This window comes from Leucoraja erinacea, chromosome 24 (genome assembly GCF_028641065.1).
Source record: "Leucoraja erinacea ecotype New England chromosome 24, Leri_hhj_1, whole genome shotgun sequence".
NCBI classification, from domain to species: Eukaryota; Metazoa; Chordata; class Chondrichthyes; order Rajiformes; family Rajidae; genus Leucoraja; species Leucoraja erinaceus.
Window position 1 is genome coordinate 20,811,365 of NC_073400.1, and position 16,969 is coordinate 20,828,333.

A 16,969-nucleotide genomic window follows, 5' to 3' on the forward strand; every position below is an offset into this window, starting at 1 on the left:
GCCGGATTCCATGTTTCCTCTTTCCCGTCCATAAACCCTTCACCTTATCCTTGCATTAATTTTTCCCATGCCAACGAAGGCAATCCTTATGTCTATCCAGTAAACTACTCCCCAAGCATATCTATGGATTTTAAAGAGGCCTTAATGGTTGAATGAAACTTTAATCCACACTTCTTCCAACCAAAAAAAACTTTGCTTGTGATATGGGCCTTGTCAAACTTGTTGAAACTAATTACTCTGCTCTTACGGCAAACAGACGTTCAGGCTTTCGGTCTGCATGTCACATTTCCTCCACTCCCAGGCCCGCATCCACTTGTCTGTCCTAGATATTTGACATTGCCTACGACCATGCATGGCCACGTGAAGATTGGAAGCACGTACCGCTCTGTTATATTACAAATCAACGCCTATGGAAATTTTAAGAAAAAGTCAGTAAAACATATCCGCCCACCGCGATAACCCACCATCAATCTCTGTTCCTTAACAGGTAATCTTCCCACATGGATTGAGAGAGGAGTAATGACAAAGTAATACAACGTAGGAAGCAAGCCCTTTGGACCGATTGCCCACACCATCATCTCCACTAAGTTCCAAGTGCTTTCTTTGTGCCCAATATCACCTGGAAACTCTCCGACCATGGTAGTTGTCCAAAATGTCTTTTAACCCTTCTGATTTTATACGTCTCCTCTGGCAGAGGTTCCATGTACCAAACACTGTTGTGCAAAACAAGAATTGTCCATTAGTCCCTATTAAATATTCCCCCGCATCTTAAACCTATGTCTCTGGTTCATGTCATCATCCTGCTGTGGCTAAATGCTTATGTTATTTAGTATATGTTCAACTACCTCCGCTGGAAGGGTCTTCTATATACCCCATCGCCTTTGTGTTGAGAAGTTGACCTGTGCTGCTGATCCCTGTGTTCTAAAACGCCACTCAGAAACCCTCCTAGTCACTGTGTAGGCGTGCCCTGCATTTGCCTTTCCAAAAACAAGGCCTCGCACTTACCTGTATTAACTCATTTTAACCATCTCTCAACCAAAACCTGCCAAAGCGATGAAGATCCTGCTGCAATTTTAAGTAAACCGTATCCGTCATCGACGAAGCCGCCATCTTTCATGTCACTGAAAAATTGCAATCATGCATTAGAAATTCTCATCCAAATCCACAAGCAGCAAAAGGTCCAGCTCTAATTCGCAAAAACATACTAAATCACAGGTCTCCAGTACAAAAAGAGAACCCTTTCACCATGGACGTTCATATTCTTCCATGAAGCCCAATATGTTAACGAGTCGACTAACGCTTCCCGGGACCACCTTCTATCTTCTCCTACATTCTCCATCTCCTTTTATTAATCCCCTTTTCAGCTAGTTCTATCTGCTCGTCACCCCTTCTTGTTATGTTCCCCTGTAGGCTGCCATCTTGCTTCCCACCACTTGTGCCGAAGAGATAGCGATATTCCATGTTTCTTTATTGTGGTATAGTAGCGGTGCGCCCTATGAACTGGTCCACACTCAACCTTTCTCCTGTAGAAATTGCTGACTGATGGAGTGTGAATTTGTTTTCGTCCCCCTTTCTCTATCCAGATTCCAATCAGCTGCATTCTATTTTTATTCTTAGATTCGTTCACTCTGTCCACGACCTTCTACAATGGTTGCTATTTGATTTCCCACCGAGCTGGATCGCGGATGCTGCTCTAAATTGGTTTGCGTTATGAAGCCACCAAATCGTGGACGTTTCTCTTCCGTCACTCTTCCCTGAATTATCCTTCTCTTCCCTTCTTTCTCAGACATCGTCCACGAAAACAATAAAATATAGTTAATCCGCGGCCAAAATACTTAACCTAATCCAACGCTGCACTTAATGATGAGTTAGCACACATGAGTGCAACGTAGTAGGTAATTTTTTTTTAAACGCAGAAAACCTGAAACAGTATCTATAGACAGCATGGCAATGGCTGTCACTCCAAGCAGCACCATGACCAAATGTGCACACCCCGAAGCTTCCATTTTGTTGGGCAGAAAATGCCTGGGAGGAGCGCCACGCCTTGTCTCTGAAAATTCGCTGCAACATAGTTCAAGGATCTTCACGCGTTGTACGCATTTTCAGTCGAAATTCATATGCTGTACAGCGACATACACTTTTTTAAATTTCAGAACGGATAAAATGTGAGGAAACCTTAGAAAACATGGGTAAGCATTTTCTGTTTAAACAATTCGCAATTTCCTTCCAACAGCCCTACATTCTACTCGCGGAGGTGATGCCGTCGACATTGGCCACACTGTAACATATATGCGGGCGGGGAACTCGCATAATATGGCTTATGTATAGTTAAGGAGGGTAAGGACAAGAAGATCTTGATACACGTGGGGGCTGTGAGAAGACGTTGGCAAATTCTAGCTGCACCCGAGCAGCTCAGTCGCACTGGAGGCTGATATCCGGCGATTTTCGGGATTGTCTTCCTTTCTTTCTTCCACTTTCTCTTCCTCCCCTGCTTCCTCTCCCCCTTGCATTATCTCTCTCTCTCTTCGCTGGCTGGAACACCCTGGGTTTAAAGATGAGACTGTCGAGGAGCTGGCGAGTTAATCCAATAACAGCTAATTTTAAACAATTGTTCTCCTTTGACTGTTACCTCAGATCAGTCCAGAGCTAAGTAAAGCGTACCGACGTTTTCCGGCAACCAGGTATCGTAGATACCGAAGATAGCTACCAAAATACAGCTGGGTTTGATCAGGTGAATGGGTGGGCTGAGGAATGTTTGATGAAGTTTAATACAGATAAATGCGAGGTGATGCATTTTGGAAGTCAAATTACGGCAGGACCTTCAGAATTTATGGCGGGTCTCTGGGGTAAAGTAGTCGATTAGACGGATCTAGAAGTACAGGTAAATATGTTCTGTAGAACCAACTAATGGTCATATTCGGTCTTGGCCGAAGGTACTAAGTTGTGGTTTGGTGGTTTTCAGTAATATTAGGCAGTTGACAGGGAATGTACATTGGGAGCAGTTTTTTGGCTAAGACGATATAGCTGACGCGTGGGAGTCTTTTCAAAGCAAGCTGATCCGTGTTCACGACGGGCATGCCCTTGTTAGCTGGAATTAAAAGGATGGCAAAGACCTTGCAAGTTTAGTCAGAAAAGAAGAAGGACGTATGCAAGTTTTAGAAACATTAGACCAGACAGGGCATTTGAGGAATATAAATCGTGCAAGGAAGAAAACACGCCGACAATTAGAAGGGCCAAAGAGGATCGATGAAAGCTTTTGGCGAGTCTGATTAATGAAAATGACAATGCTCTTTGTACGAATAAAAAAAAAAAAACAGGTGCATGCAAGGAAAATGGGGGACCGCTCAACAACGCGGAAGGGAATTTATTGGCTATACAGGATGTAAACTAGGTAGTAAATGTGTAATTTGCACCTGTATTCACGAAAAGGAAGGATATGGAAGAGCGTAAGACCATTGTGGGGCATACTACGGCAATGTGATATGATGGGGCTGGTTGTCCGGGGGCTGTAGAGAGACATTTGGTTGATAATTCCACAGTTCCTGATACGATTTAACGCACGTTGTGGTGAGAGGCAGGCAAGTAGGTAACAACTTTAAAGACAACAATCTATGCATCTTCGGCAGCCCGAACGTGAGCCAGAAGGAATGAAATGTATCAAATATTGCTTATTTGTTTGAATGGTGAAGGGGAGTCTATCCAGGAAATTATAGACCGAGGAGCCTCACGTTACTAACTCGGAAGTTATTGGAGAAGAATCTTAGGACAAGGGCTTGCTAACATTTGGAAGACAATTGGTTCATTCGGGCTAGTGAACATACTAAGTTCATGGCAGACCCTATGTAACGACCTCGATCGATTTTCTCTTAACCAGGTGACGACGTTGATAGGCGATGGTAGGCCCGTGAATGTGTCCCAACATCGATTATGTCGACAGATTATTATATATTACACGACTGTAATGACTGTTGTGATATTTCCGCGCTTTCACATATTAACTTGGCACATGAACTAAGTAAAAATCATTTATGTTAGGACTGTGTATAAATCTAATTCCCTCGACGGTACTGTAGTGCGCATGGCTTTAGCTACTGAATTGTAGTGTTTAGATTTCCAAGAAGCTGAATCACAAGATTGTAAAATATGTATTGCACTGGCTAACAGGATAATTAAAGTGGGCGAGTCGGACCGGTGATGTAACTGAAATCTTCGGAGCTGTGGTTTTCCACCTTGAAAATATATATTTCAAAACGTTATGTTCTTAAATCAAAAATATTGGGGATGCCTAAATAAGTATTAGGGTGAAATACAACAAGAAAAATTATAGTGGCAAAATTGGTAGTGATATTGGTCCCCAACATTGTTTGCGGTTGTTTGAATGATACTAACGCTCATCCTGTTAACAACAGTGAAAATTGCTTAATTACATCGCTATGGACCAATGCGTAACCGCACAAAACTTGATCAAATACTCTGCGGGCACCATGTATATATGGTTTAGTAATTCTTTTTCTGCTACCGCTTTGCAATTTCCTTTTTGTTTTGGTGTTTTTTTTTCATTAGAACAACTATTATTTCCGATCCAGTTACATCACCGTTTAAAATAGTCTAAGTTAAAAATATATTTCCATACTGATCCGTGGACGCCTACCTGCTAATAGCATGAACGTGAATATGAATTAAGATGAATTTGAATTTGTTACTGACTGATTTCTACTGCACGTGTATGCCCAATTAACAGAGGAGAATTTAACAGCAAAAGAAAAAGGTACGGGGCTTATAATGTAATGAATTCAAAGAGCTGGCGTGCACAATTATTGCTGTTTCCCTCGTTAGTGAGGTAATGTCTGCCAATGAAAGTGCGCAATATAGCACGTACATATACAATGAAATGATTACCGGTTCCTGCTTCCGTTGGATTAGCAGCTAACGAAAACCACGTATTTTCCCATGTTTTGTATCGGCAATTTCATATTACCTGTACGTTTTGTAAACATGTGCCGTTGTTTCAGTATCAATATTCAGTACAATGAAAAAATGCAAATGTGTTGGCCTTTTAAAATAAGGGATAACATTCAGCACCAACAATGTCCGTAATGAGATATTGGACATTTATTTATTCACAAAATCATTAAAGTGACAATAAAGCTGTTCCTGAAGTTAGTGCAAGACAAATTAAGAGAATGTGAGGTACATGTGCGAGAAACATTACTATGTTAATGTTCTATGAAACACTTCTTATTTTGGAAACGACAATTTCCAAAATAAGCATAACAAAATCCCGGTATACACTCTCTGTCAACTACCAAGGCAATTATAGAGTAATGGATATACACAGGGACTGCAGATATTGGTTTATACCGATGATAGCCACAACGTGCTGGGATCAGTCATTCAGTTAGCAACTGGTCAGTCAGCTTAATGGCATAAAAAAGTTATATGCATTTTCTGGTTGGGCACTTATTCAGACTGAAAGTAGAGTGTGGGGACTGGAGGTAGGCGAAGGCAAGTGCAAAGCAGGGCTGGCAACAGGTGAGCAAAGACGGGCTGTGTCTGGATTACAATCATTTTATAGAATCCCCTTCCTGTTCCTATGCTGATATTTGTCTCCTAGGCCTCCACCACTGTCAGGGTGAGGGCACGCGCTAATTGGAGGAACAGAAGTTTTTCGCTTGGGCAATTTACAACCCAGCGGGATGAACGTTGATATCACGAATTTGAAGCAACAACTGCATTCACTCTCTCCTTCCTTCCCCACGCTCGTCGTCCGACTGACTCCGCTGTTCGCATCATTGTATCGCTGCTTTATCACCTCTTCCCCAGCCAACAATGGGCCATTAATCGCTCTATCCTTCCTTCGTCATCTGTTGCAGACCCTTCCTTTTTACGTCCATTTCCTACCACCTGTTCCCTCCCCTCTTCTTTTAATCTGAAGCAGGGTTCCGACCAAAAACGTCCCCTATACCATAATATAATACATTTGAAGATGCGATTCAACTGCTGACTTTTTACTGAAAAATGCTGAAGAGGATTCAATGAACGCAATAGTTCTCTGTAAAACAACGAAATTATGTTATTATTTTTTAAATTGTTATTGCTTTCTGTTTGCAGAGCTCAGCATTAGTGAAGAATCTCTCAGAGATCTGGGTATGTCTAGAATTATTTCTGAGACCATTTCTTTCCAAATGTTATTATTTGGACGAAGGACAACTAACCTTCAGCTGGGCACGTCTTTGTGATATTGGAGTAATCCAGAGCACACTGAGAAAACCAACGCGATCACAGGAAGAAAGTGCGAACGCGACCAAACAACATTTGAAGACCGGATCGACCACAGGTCTCTGGCGCGATGTGGCAGCAACTCTACCAGCTGTGCCACTATCACGTCATACAAGGAAAGCAAAATATGATATATTTGTTTCCTCGTTTCCTAAATCGTGGAGTAAGATATCGTTATATATTTTCTCCTATTAGACCGAACACTGAAACAGCGAGTCAAAGGTACAATGATAAAGTTACTATATCAACTGGCTGTGTAATTTCATAAACATTGAATAACCTTTAACATTTCCAGTACAATTCTCCACTGTCATTCCTGACTGTCCACCAATCAGCCAACCAAAAAATTGGAAATACCCACGCAGCGTGACAAAATTTCGTAGGTAGTAAATTGACTTTAAATATGAATGGAAATCAGATTGTTCAAATGCTGGATATTATTTAATAAAATGGAAAATGGCAATGATCAGTTGGTCACATACCAACAGTTCATGCCCGCCATTATGTTCCACGACCCAGGCATTTTCCCTTCCTTACCGACTTCCATTCATTCCCCTCCTTCTGGCTTGACAGGTCACTCTTCTGTCCTTTTCTTGCACCCATTGTCTCCTTTTAACCTCTAGCGTGTGTAAACCCATCCGTCATTCACAACTATCCATCACCTGAATCCATCTATCACTTGCCAGAGTTGTCCAGCCCTCACGTCTTTTTCCACATTCATCCATCTACCAGAGTCAGTCTGAAGAAGGCCCGAAACGCTGACCATGAATGTCATCTAGATATGCTCCCTGTCCCGCTGAGTTATCGATCACACCATGTTTTTGTGTGAAAATTATAACATTCTTTCTGCCTTGTAGAACTGCAGCAATGTGAAGATATATTCGAAGATTTGGGTGAGAAATTCATTAATTTACCGGAAGCAATCAAAATACCAATATATCTTTCTGACTATCGAGACGTCATGCTACGCAAACCGCTTGCAAATGTTCACGTGAATATTACATTGCCGTGTTATGGGAAATAGTTCCGTCTAGAAAACAAAGGAAAACTGAAGAATGCATAAATTCGTATCATAATGAAATATTCGAAACATTAGCTCTCAGCCCAATTATTTTCGGTTCATTTCCCCAATCTGTATTGCCTCGCTCTCCTTTTCAGAATTTAATTTGAGTCTCATTCGCACGAACATTTGGGGATTTCACTAAAATATTAAAGGAAACAACATAATTAATAACCGAAACATATTGAAAATGTGCCTTTTATTTTGCAGAATTACTGCACAGCAAATATTTGACATTGTTAATGAAGATAGGCCAGAATTGATATACTCGTATATTGTTTCATTTGCACTCTCTCTGTTTCTGTCTGTCCCCCTCTCGCTTTGTTTTCGTACTTGCTAAAATAATATACTTAACCTGTCTCTCCTTTTTCGATGCTTGGATCTGGTACATTCCATGCACTGTTTCTCCATCCCATATGATGAGAATCCTCTCTCAATTATACTGTTGCCTGATTTCCGTCATTATGGAAGCGCCTTCAGTCGTGCTATCCCAACAAAACAACCTTCGAAAGATTGATATCCGTCATTATGGAAGCGCCTTCATCTTGCTATCCCAACAAAACAATCTTCGAAAAACATCGAACAATGTCGATGGGAATAAGATTTAGTTGCATATAAAATGCTGCACCTATTATCTAAGCCGTATAATACGTCTACCTTGGTATCCAGTTGACACCTGAGCGAAGTTAGTAAGTAAAATATTTGTAGTTATTCGGAAATAATGAGACAAACAAACCATCAATCTAGAAGCAATAATCACGCGTGTTTAATTGCCAAGGGAATAATGTTACTGTTACTGGATGCAGCCGTACTGGCGCATTGATGGCGCACACATGGTTTGCAATAATCAACAATGAAGTAAAGTAATAGTCTGCAATACTGGGTGACCAGACCGGTCAACAGACCATTAAAATAAAACCCTATTTAAAATATAATCTCAGTGCTGGTTACGGGTCAACCACGTTCACGTCGTTCAATACACGTGAATGATGTAAATCCACAGAGAGATATTAACTATTTCCAATGCATCTTACTTGCATCTATTGCTTCATTTTGAAGTACTTGACGTAATAGGTGCGGTATCAGTTTAAAATGAGAGAAGCATGTTTACATTGTGCAGCTTTGTGGAATTAAATCACATCGTGTAGAACTAGCGATGGAACGAAGCTGAATGTATGTCGTATGCAGGCAAGTGGTCGGCACCTAATCCTCCCTTTAGCATTGATCTATGTACGGTCTAATATTTCGAAACTCCATCGAATGATGTGACACCCGATCAAGCCATTTGAAACAGTCGGCATTTCTCCGCCAAAGGGGACTATATTCGTTCTGAATATTTTATTAAATAGACCGTGGGCCGAACATCCAAAATGTGTCTAGATTTTAACTTTTGTGACCCATCTCTATTATTTACTTGCAATTGGGCACATATTTAGATAAACAATCATTGAGAAAGAATGCATAACTTGACAGTGCAAAATTGTGTACATTAATTAATTATGCTAATTACACCAATTAACAGCACCCTCTTGTGCTCAATAATAGGGTGCAGTATATTACTCGATGGGGAGCTGCATTCCGTGCGGCGGTCTATTTTATATAGAGGGTTCTGTGGTAGCGCCGAGACTCGAATGGGAACTTTGAATACTATTACACCAATTACAGGGTGTGTGTAACACTTCACCGCTGGAATTTCAGTCTGAGGGGTCTAAGGGGAGTGGAAGCTGGTGAACAAAAGGTGTATTTTGCTACAAGTCCAGAAGGTGAAACTTTGTCAAGAGTCCGACCAGAGGTGAACGGTGTGAGACTGCCGCAGAGGTCTGCGGTTACACCGGCTCCTGAACTCGCCGAGTTAATAGGTGAGGGTAGATCCTGTGCGTTCCCCATTTTTCTGAACCACACTGACTGGCAGCCTGAAACAACGCGCGTGATTGGTCGATTGGCTCATTGTCAAACGTGATTGACAATATCTATAATATTTTTACACAATATGTTGTAAATACAGGTAGCTTTGTGATGTAGGTCACGAAATGAAACGAAAAAGCACCTCGGCCCACGGACTATAACTGAACAGTTCTGAAAGCGACATTAACCATATATCTAGTGCTTGGCTTTCAACGTGAGCATGAATCGGCAAAATTTGCATTCAATACACCTTATCGGCCAAGCTTAATATGATATTTATTTGAAATATTGTTGGATGTGCAATGGTTAGGGAACTGACTGCGATTGATAGTTTAATTGGAAAATGAGGTATTTTGCACACGTGTAAATTAGTAGCGAAATATAACATTGGACAAATTTACCGAATAATAATGTTTTACCACAGCAAAATCACTATGGGATTTCACCATTTAATTTATGTTTACTTTTCAGATTATTATTAATACGCGTAGCAAGGCACCGCAAAATACTTTATTTGTATGTAATCAAACGAAATCAGAAAATACTAAACGCAAATGAAATCAAGCCAAATTCAGCCTATTAATTTGAAACATATTCTAACAAGGTTAATAATTTAAATGATAATGTATGTCTTTTTTAACAGATGAAAAAATAAAAGAGAAAAACAAAGGTGGCTGTTACGGCGTTTTACTCTTTTGCGGAAATATTTGCTCGGGGTAGAACATATATCATGTTTTTTTTAATCATTAGTGAACATTGTCGTAGTTTTCCCTTCTTTGTCCACTTATCTGGTGTCCATAGAAACAGTTAATACGAGTTTTAAAAAAAAGCGGAGGTGGAGGGTGGCAACTTTCTGCCAGGTGGTTTAACCGTGTTGTTAATACAATTATCAGAACACTAAATTAACACACAAAGAGAGTTCCTTCTCTTATCCCTACACATTTGAAGAAAATCACTAAAATGACGTACGTTTGAGAGCACAGAGTGTCACATTGTTGTAGACCATTTGAAATGGTACACAATAATGCGTGTGCTTCATAGTACAGTGAATGGCCCTTTGCTCTCCCAAGCATCATGCTCAGAGAACAGATAACATGTCTGATCTTTCCGATCACCCTGAAGCCGAACATCTACAGAGACCTGTGTTGTTCATCGTCCTCTATCCACGCTGGGTCATTCAACTGATCACAGCAATTAGTTTGTGTAACACATAGTATGGAACATAGAACGATACAGCATAATACGACGCCCTTCAGTCCCCAATGTTTGTGCCGAACATGATGCCAAACCAACTATTATCTATCGACACGTAGTCCTTATAACTTCGTACATATCACTATGCCTATTCAAAAGTCTCTTGAATGCCACTATGGCATTTGCCTCAGACACGATGCCCATCAGCCACTCAACGTTATCTGTGTAATGACTTTGCCCCGCACATCTTCTCCTTTTAACGTTGGCCTTGTTACCTTAATGTTATGCTCTCCAATATTTGATATTTTTATCCACGGAACAAAAACGTTTCTGACCTATCAATGTTTCAATTAATTGTATATACTTTTACCAGATCTACCGGCAACCTCCGTAGGTCCACGATAGAACTAATAGGACTTGATGTTTCAATCCCTGTAATACGTCGGCACTCTTGATATTAGCAGTGGGATTGTAGTGGTGAAAGGTAGGGTAGGTACGTAATCGGGGTTACATTAGCTGGGCACCCTCCGTCGTTGAGGTTTCATCAATAAGCCCACAACGTCTCCAGAGGGCTCAATTGTGACTCCTGGAGTCCCAGGTGCACCCCCCTCAATCCATACCCACCTGTCTTCAACTTGCAGCCCAATTGTTATCTTTTATTTTGATCCAAAGCCATTTGCTGCTTTTTTCTGCAGAATTTGATAACGACTTGAAGACTTGACGGCTTCTTCAACAGCATCTTCCCATGGAACTGTCAATCCACAGCATATACCAACTTGACTGTTGTGGAACACAGGACGATGTCTGGCCGGAGTGTTGTAAGCACAATATCTGGGGGAAACACTAATTTCTTTCCAAGTCCACTTCCATTTTCCAATCCCGAGCAGGCTGCAGAATGCATGCATCCTTTGATCTTATCTGGTGCTATGGAGGTTGGTCTGCTGGTAGAAGTGTTATGAAGTGGACATTTCCTGCCGATGTTTGTGGGGAAACATTTGTGATCGTTCGCCTCTGTTCCAGGATTGATGCCAGCTGTCTGAGAACTTGGTTAAGCCGCCAAGTGTAACGCCCTTGGGCGAGGCTCGTAGTGCATCCTGTTGAAATGTGCCTAGTGATGCAGGTGCTTGGCAAAGGGAGCAGGCTGGGTCTTCTCCGAACCACTGTATCAGGTTCTGGGGAGATGGTAGAACATGATAAATGACCCTGATGGCAAAACTAAGCCGAGATCCCTCCATTTGCGAGATGCCACACTAGCTGAGTTTCCTCTTTTCCAGGCTCTCCCAGTTAGTCCATTGACCCAGCTTGACCTTTGAGATGGCCTTGGCGTGACGGTCTGCCTCCTCCCGTTTCCTCACGTGCTCCACCACGAGCCGTCTCTTCTGCTCTGGTGTTGCTTTGTGCCATTGAGGAGCTTATGGGACGAGCCTGAGCCGAGCCCGGCTCTCCCGTGTGGGACTTGGCCAGACATCCCGGAAATGAAGAGCAGACTTGGCAGGCTTCAGATCTTGGTTCTTGGTTCTTGGTTTATTGGTCCTCCAAAATATTCCAAATGGAATTTAAACTGGAGGTGGTACCTCATGGCGGTAACCCATCTCCCCCTTCCCCACACCTCTCTCCCCATCCCTCTCTCCTCTTCTCCCCCTCTTTATCTCCCACTCCTTACCCCTCTCCTTCTCCCTCGCCCTGCCTGCAGTCATACACAATAATAATAAATAACAAAACATACAATACACACAAATTAACACCACCATAGTGAGTTCACCAAGCACCTCCTCACTGTGATGGAGGCAAAAGTCTTAATCTTTGTCTCTTCCCTCCTTGCTCTCCCTCTGCGCTGAGGCGATCCAGGCAGAAGATGCCGCCTCCAGTCCAGCGGACCTCCCAAGTGATGTCGCCGCCGCCTCAGCTCCGCTGCCGAAAGCCGGAATGCCGTCTCCGGTCCGAGTCGGGCCGCCGCTGCCTCAGCTCCGAGTCCCGCCCCTCAGCTCCGAGTCCTGCCGCCTCAGCTCCGAGTCGAGCCGCCGCCGCCTCAGCGGGGGGCCGCTGTTCGAATAGCAGTATCTTCAGATTCAGTGAGGGTCATGACCAACCTTGCTTTAGTGCATTTGAACTCTCCCACAAGACCTGCAATGGATAATTCCAATTTGCCATTTTCGTGCAGTCCGACAGGTGCCAGGTGCAACCCGCCAGGATGCCTACTTCCAGTAGTTGCCACGCTGTGGTAAAGTTTGAAGTTGTGAGATAAAATTGCAGATCCGGGAAGTAGTTTTTTTTTACCAGATTTGTTATTTTTGCCGGCACCTGACTGAGTTCAAAAGCAGTCCACAGTAGCGAATGAAGAACTGATCCATAGTCGTTGGCCAGGGCGAGGAACAAGATATGCAGATTATTTCGTTCTTTCTTAGCAGTCTGGATTTGGATGCCATCCAGGCTGGATTTGGTATGTTCAAGGCGGTACCCGGACGTGGCGCCGACTAATGAGAAGCCGAAGCTAAGCGAAAGGGCGGGACGCCTAAAAGCCAACTAACCGAAAGGCTGCGTCGCCAAACAGAGAACTAACCGAATGGCCGCTCAGCCAAAACGCCACCTACCCGAAAGGCGGCGCCGCCTACAAGTCAATGAACCGAATGCCGCTCAACAGAAAAATCAAATAACGGACATGACGTTGCCTTGGGGCGGGACTTGTCAGCGATTGGTCCAGACCCCCACGTCCATCGCATCACTATGGAGGGATGAACATTGTCCAACACCTCCGCTCCACCCGACCCACAGCTCGCGGAGGGTGACCATGGGAGAGTGTGGGATGTTCCGAGGGTTGCGCACCTTCGGCCGCTTAAACTTGGTGCTTGGGTTCAGATTGCCCAGTCACCGATGGCTTGTGTGGGAAAATGAACCCCATCCTCCCCGCCGGTGAAGACGTTTCAAGGCATCCCGAGAAGCCTGCTCTGCCAGCCTTTTGGATTGACAATTAATTGTTTTCATTCAGATACTATGTAAGTTTTTTTGCCATCACACTGAAATAAATCTTGCCTTCCATGTTAAGGCTTATTTGCAGAAATTGTTCGATAGTGTTGATATATTTCCAGTCCGTCAAACCTCTCCTTGCAGTTAATAATCTCCACATTTTGCAATGTCTCTGCATTCTTCCTATAATGGGTCGACCGGAACTGCACTGAATAATCCAAATGAGGCCTAACCAAGTTCATATAAAGTTGAATACTGAGCTCCTGACTTATATACAATGTCACCACATATGAGATTAAGCATGCCATATGCTTATTCAGCACTCTAACGTCACATGATGTCACTTCGAGAAGTTATTGATTTTGACACCAAAATTGTTCTGTTTACCAGTACCGTTAAGAGGCATGCCATTAACTATATATTTCCCCTTACATAAAACGCAAAACCTCACATTGTTGGAAATATTTTTGAACGTCGCTAATCCCAGGACAACAACAATTGCTAAGCGTGGGTAAGATGAATAATTATATTTAATGGTTAAGTACTAAACCTTCTCTTTCCCTAATTTCAGAGTTATTAAAATCCGAAGTGGCCCTGGATGATATCGGTAAAAATAACTATCGCATTTAACTACACTAATATATTCGTCATATCCTTTGCTAAGACTATAACAAGGATTTAAGTCTGACGCACGAGTATGCTTTGAACCTTGTCGTTTAGCTATTGCGAATTAAACATGTCGAGCATGTTCCTTTACGGATTTTCGTGTGTATGTCACTTGACATTAAGAATAGAATAATGCGCTTTTAGGACCTATCGCGTTCCAACACATTGTAATAAATCATTTCTGCTTGTGTGAAGCATTTAACAATGCGTTGGTCTTTAGTGTTTTATTTACTTTTCTTTTTTCCGCCTGGTAATAAAATACCGCAATAAAATAAGAGCGTTTATCAAGCTTACCAGCGAAAGAACAATCAACTTAGATTGAGTGCGACTGTGAGAATAAATGAGTACGGAATATTGGCCTTCATCAGTCAGAGTATTGACTGTAACAGTTGGGAGGGCATGCTGCAGTTCTATTAACAGTTGGTGATGCCGCATTTAGTGTGTTGTGTGCTGGGCACAATGTTAGAGGAAAAATGCAGTCAAGCAGAAAAGAGTGCAGAGAAGATTTACAAGGATGTTGCCCGCGTAAAGGGTTTGAGCTATACGGAGAAGTTGAGTGGGCTGGGACTCTAATACTTGGAGCGCAGGAGGATGAGGTGTGAACTTATTGAGGTCTATAAAATCTTGAGAGGAATAGATCGGGTGGATGCATAAAGTAACTTGCCTAGAGTATGTGAATCGGGCACCAGAGAACATAAGATTAAGGTGAAGGGCAAAGGATTTAAGACGATTCTGAGTGGTATAGTTTTCACACAAAGGTTGGTGGGTATATGGAACAAGCTGCCAGATGAGGTAGTGGGGGCAGCTTGTTCCATATACCCACCAATATTTGTGTGAAAACGATACCCCTCAGATAAAGGGCTTGCAGTCCTACCGCTCCCATCTACTGAAAGTTTGGCGCAACCTTTCTCATGAATGGACTTTGTGCGGAAATCATGCTGGTAAGTGAATTTCATTACTATTACTGTGAGAAGGGCAGTGGGCAGGTGCAATAGACCTGCACGGGAAATTAGACGCTCCCGCTCACCTGAGTCTCGGGCAGATGGGGGCTGGTCGGCCTAGGAGAGGGGAAACTCTGATTTAAAACCACCACTGCCTTGTGGCCATATCCAGTCATGTGAATGGCTCATTGAGAAAACCTCTAAAAAATCCACAGTCGGAGCCTCTAAAGGCAGTTCGTCGATGTCTGCAATCTCGCTCTGGCAGCTCTGCGACGGCGATGGTGCCAAATTGAAACGGCACTGCTGTTCCTTTGGATCGATCAGCGACGTGGAGTGGGGGACGTGCTGCATGGGCAGCAGCCTGTCCTCCATACGACATCGCCCAGGCTTGCATCCGACCACGAATCACCTGCAAACTGGTATGCATCACCCATGGCCAGTCATGACCGAGGGGGGCCTCCTTCTGTGAGATTTTTTTAAATTGCGTGGCGCTATATGTTTGTTGATAATGTACTGTTTTAAATAAATGTTTCGTGATTCCAAACCCATATCGTCCACGAACCAGCTCCCTATTTCTAAATGACACAGGCAATGAAGTCGCTATATGTTTATCCTGTCAGTTCCCTGGTTTAATGAACATACTACCACGAAAAATCATTAAACGATATAGAGTCGCCGCTGAATCACAATAAAAAATTCCACTTCTTCACCAAACACCGAAAATTGGACTTTTATATTGTTGCTGACAGCTCACATGCTAGCGAAGACTATGCAACAACAGACAAAATATCGTGGTATTCGGGAATGGAATACAGCAAACTTAATCATCGATAAAATATTCAAAATTAATCGTCAACAAAGAAAAACGTTACATTGAATGTTACATTTAACAATGACTAAAACGCGAAGTAACGTGCGTCCCGCATTTTCTGGTCTGACAGTCTCCCTCCGACAGTCCTTCCTCGCGTAGTAGTGCAGCCACATTCCAAAAAATATTCGGCTAGACCTGAGCTGTAGTGGCCGTGAGCATTTGATCTCAGGCTATTCCGAACAATAGATTAAATGCTTGGGTATATATGCCTAACAGTACTAACAGTGTGTCTACCCATTACACGAATTTCAATGAAGTAATATAATAATAATAATAATAATAATAATAATAATAATAATAATAATAATAATAATAATAATAATAATAATGATAATAATAATAATAATAATAATACATTTTATTTATGGGCGCCTTTCAAGAGTCTCAAGGACACCTTACAACAATTTAGCAAGTAGAGGAAAACATGTAAGCGGAATGAAATAAATAGTAGAGAAATAGTACACAAATTAAAGACAGAATTCAATTCAAAACACAATATGAGGCAATTCAAGCACAGATGAAAAGGGATGGGGACGTGGGGCTAAGGATAGGCAGAGGTGAAGAGATGGGTCTTGAGGCGGGACTGGAAGATGGTGAGGGACACGGAATTGCGGATCAGTTGGGGGAGGGAGTTCCAGAGCCTGGGAGCTGCCATGGAGAAGGCTCTGTCCCAAAAACTGCGGAGGTTGGATTTGTGGATGGAGCGGAGACCGGTTGATGTGGATCTGAGGGACCGCGAGGGTTGGTAGGGGGAGAGGAGGTCAGTGAGATATGGGGGGCCAGATGGTGGAGGGCTTTGTAGGTGAGGACCAGGATTTTGTAGGTGATCCGGTGGGAGATGGGAAGCCAGTGAAGTTGTTTGAGGACTGGAGTGATGTGATGCCAGGATTTGGTGTGGGTGATGAGTCAGCGGCTGCGTTCTGGATCAGTTGGAGTCGGTTGATGAATATACACAAATTAATGTATTTGGAGCAGAATTAGGCCATTCGGCCCATCGAGTCTACTCACCATTCAACCATGATTGATCTATATTTCCCTCTCCATTCTCATGCCTTCGCTCCATAACAATTGACTTATCAACAATCTATC

At 42.7% G+C, this 16,969-nt stretch overlaps 2 long non-coding RNA genes across 2 annotated transcripts in view; both read left to right on the forward strand.

Moving 5' to 3' along the window:
- LOC129708758 (uncharacterized) overlaps positions 1-16,969 on the forward strand; it is a 121,943-nt gene that overhangs the window by 6,895 nt on the left and 98,079 nt on the right. The gene's annotated exons all lie outside the window — the stretch shown is intronic.
- On the forward strand, positions 6,112-14,010 carry LOC129708759 (uncharacterized). Its single transcript, XR_008725408.1, has 5 exons — positions 6,112-6,147; positions 6,475-6,501; positions 7,137-7,172; positions 9,888-9,914; positions 13,974-14,010. It is a non-coding gene; the product is annotated as an uncharacterized LOC129708759 (long non-coding RNA).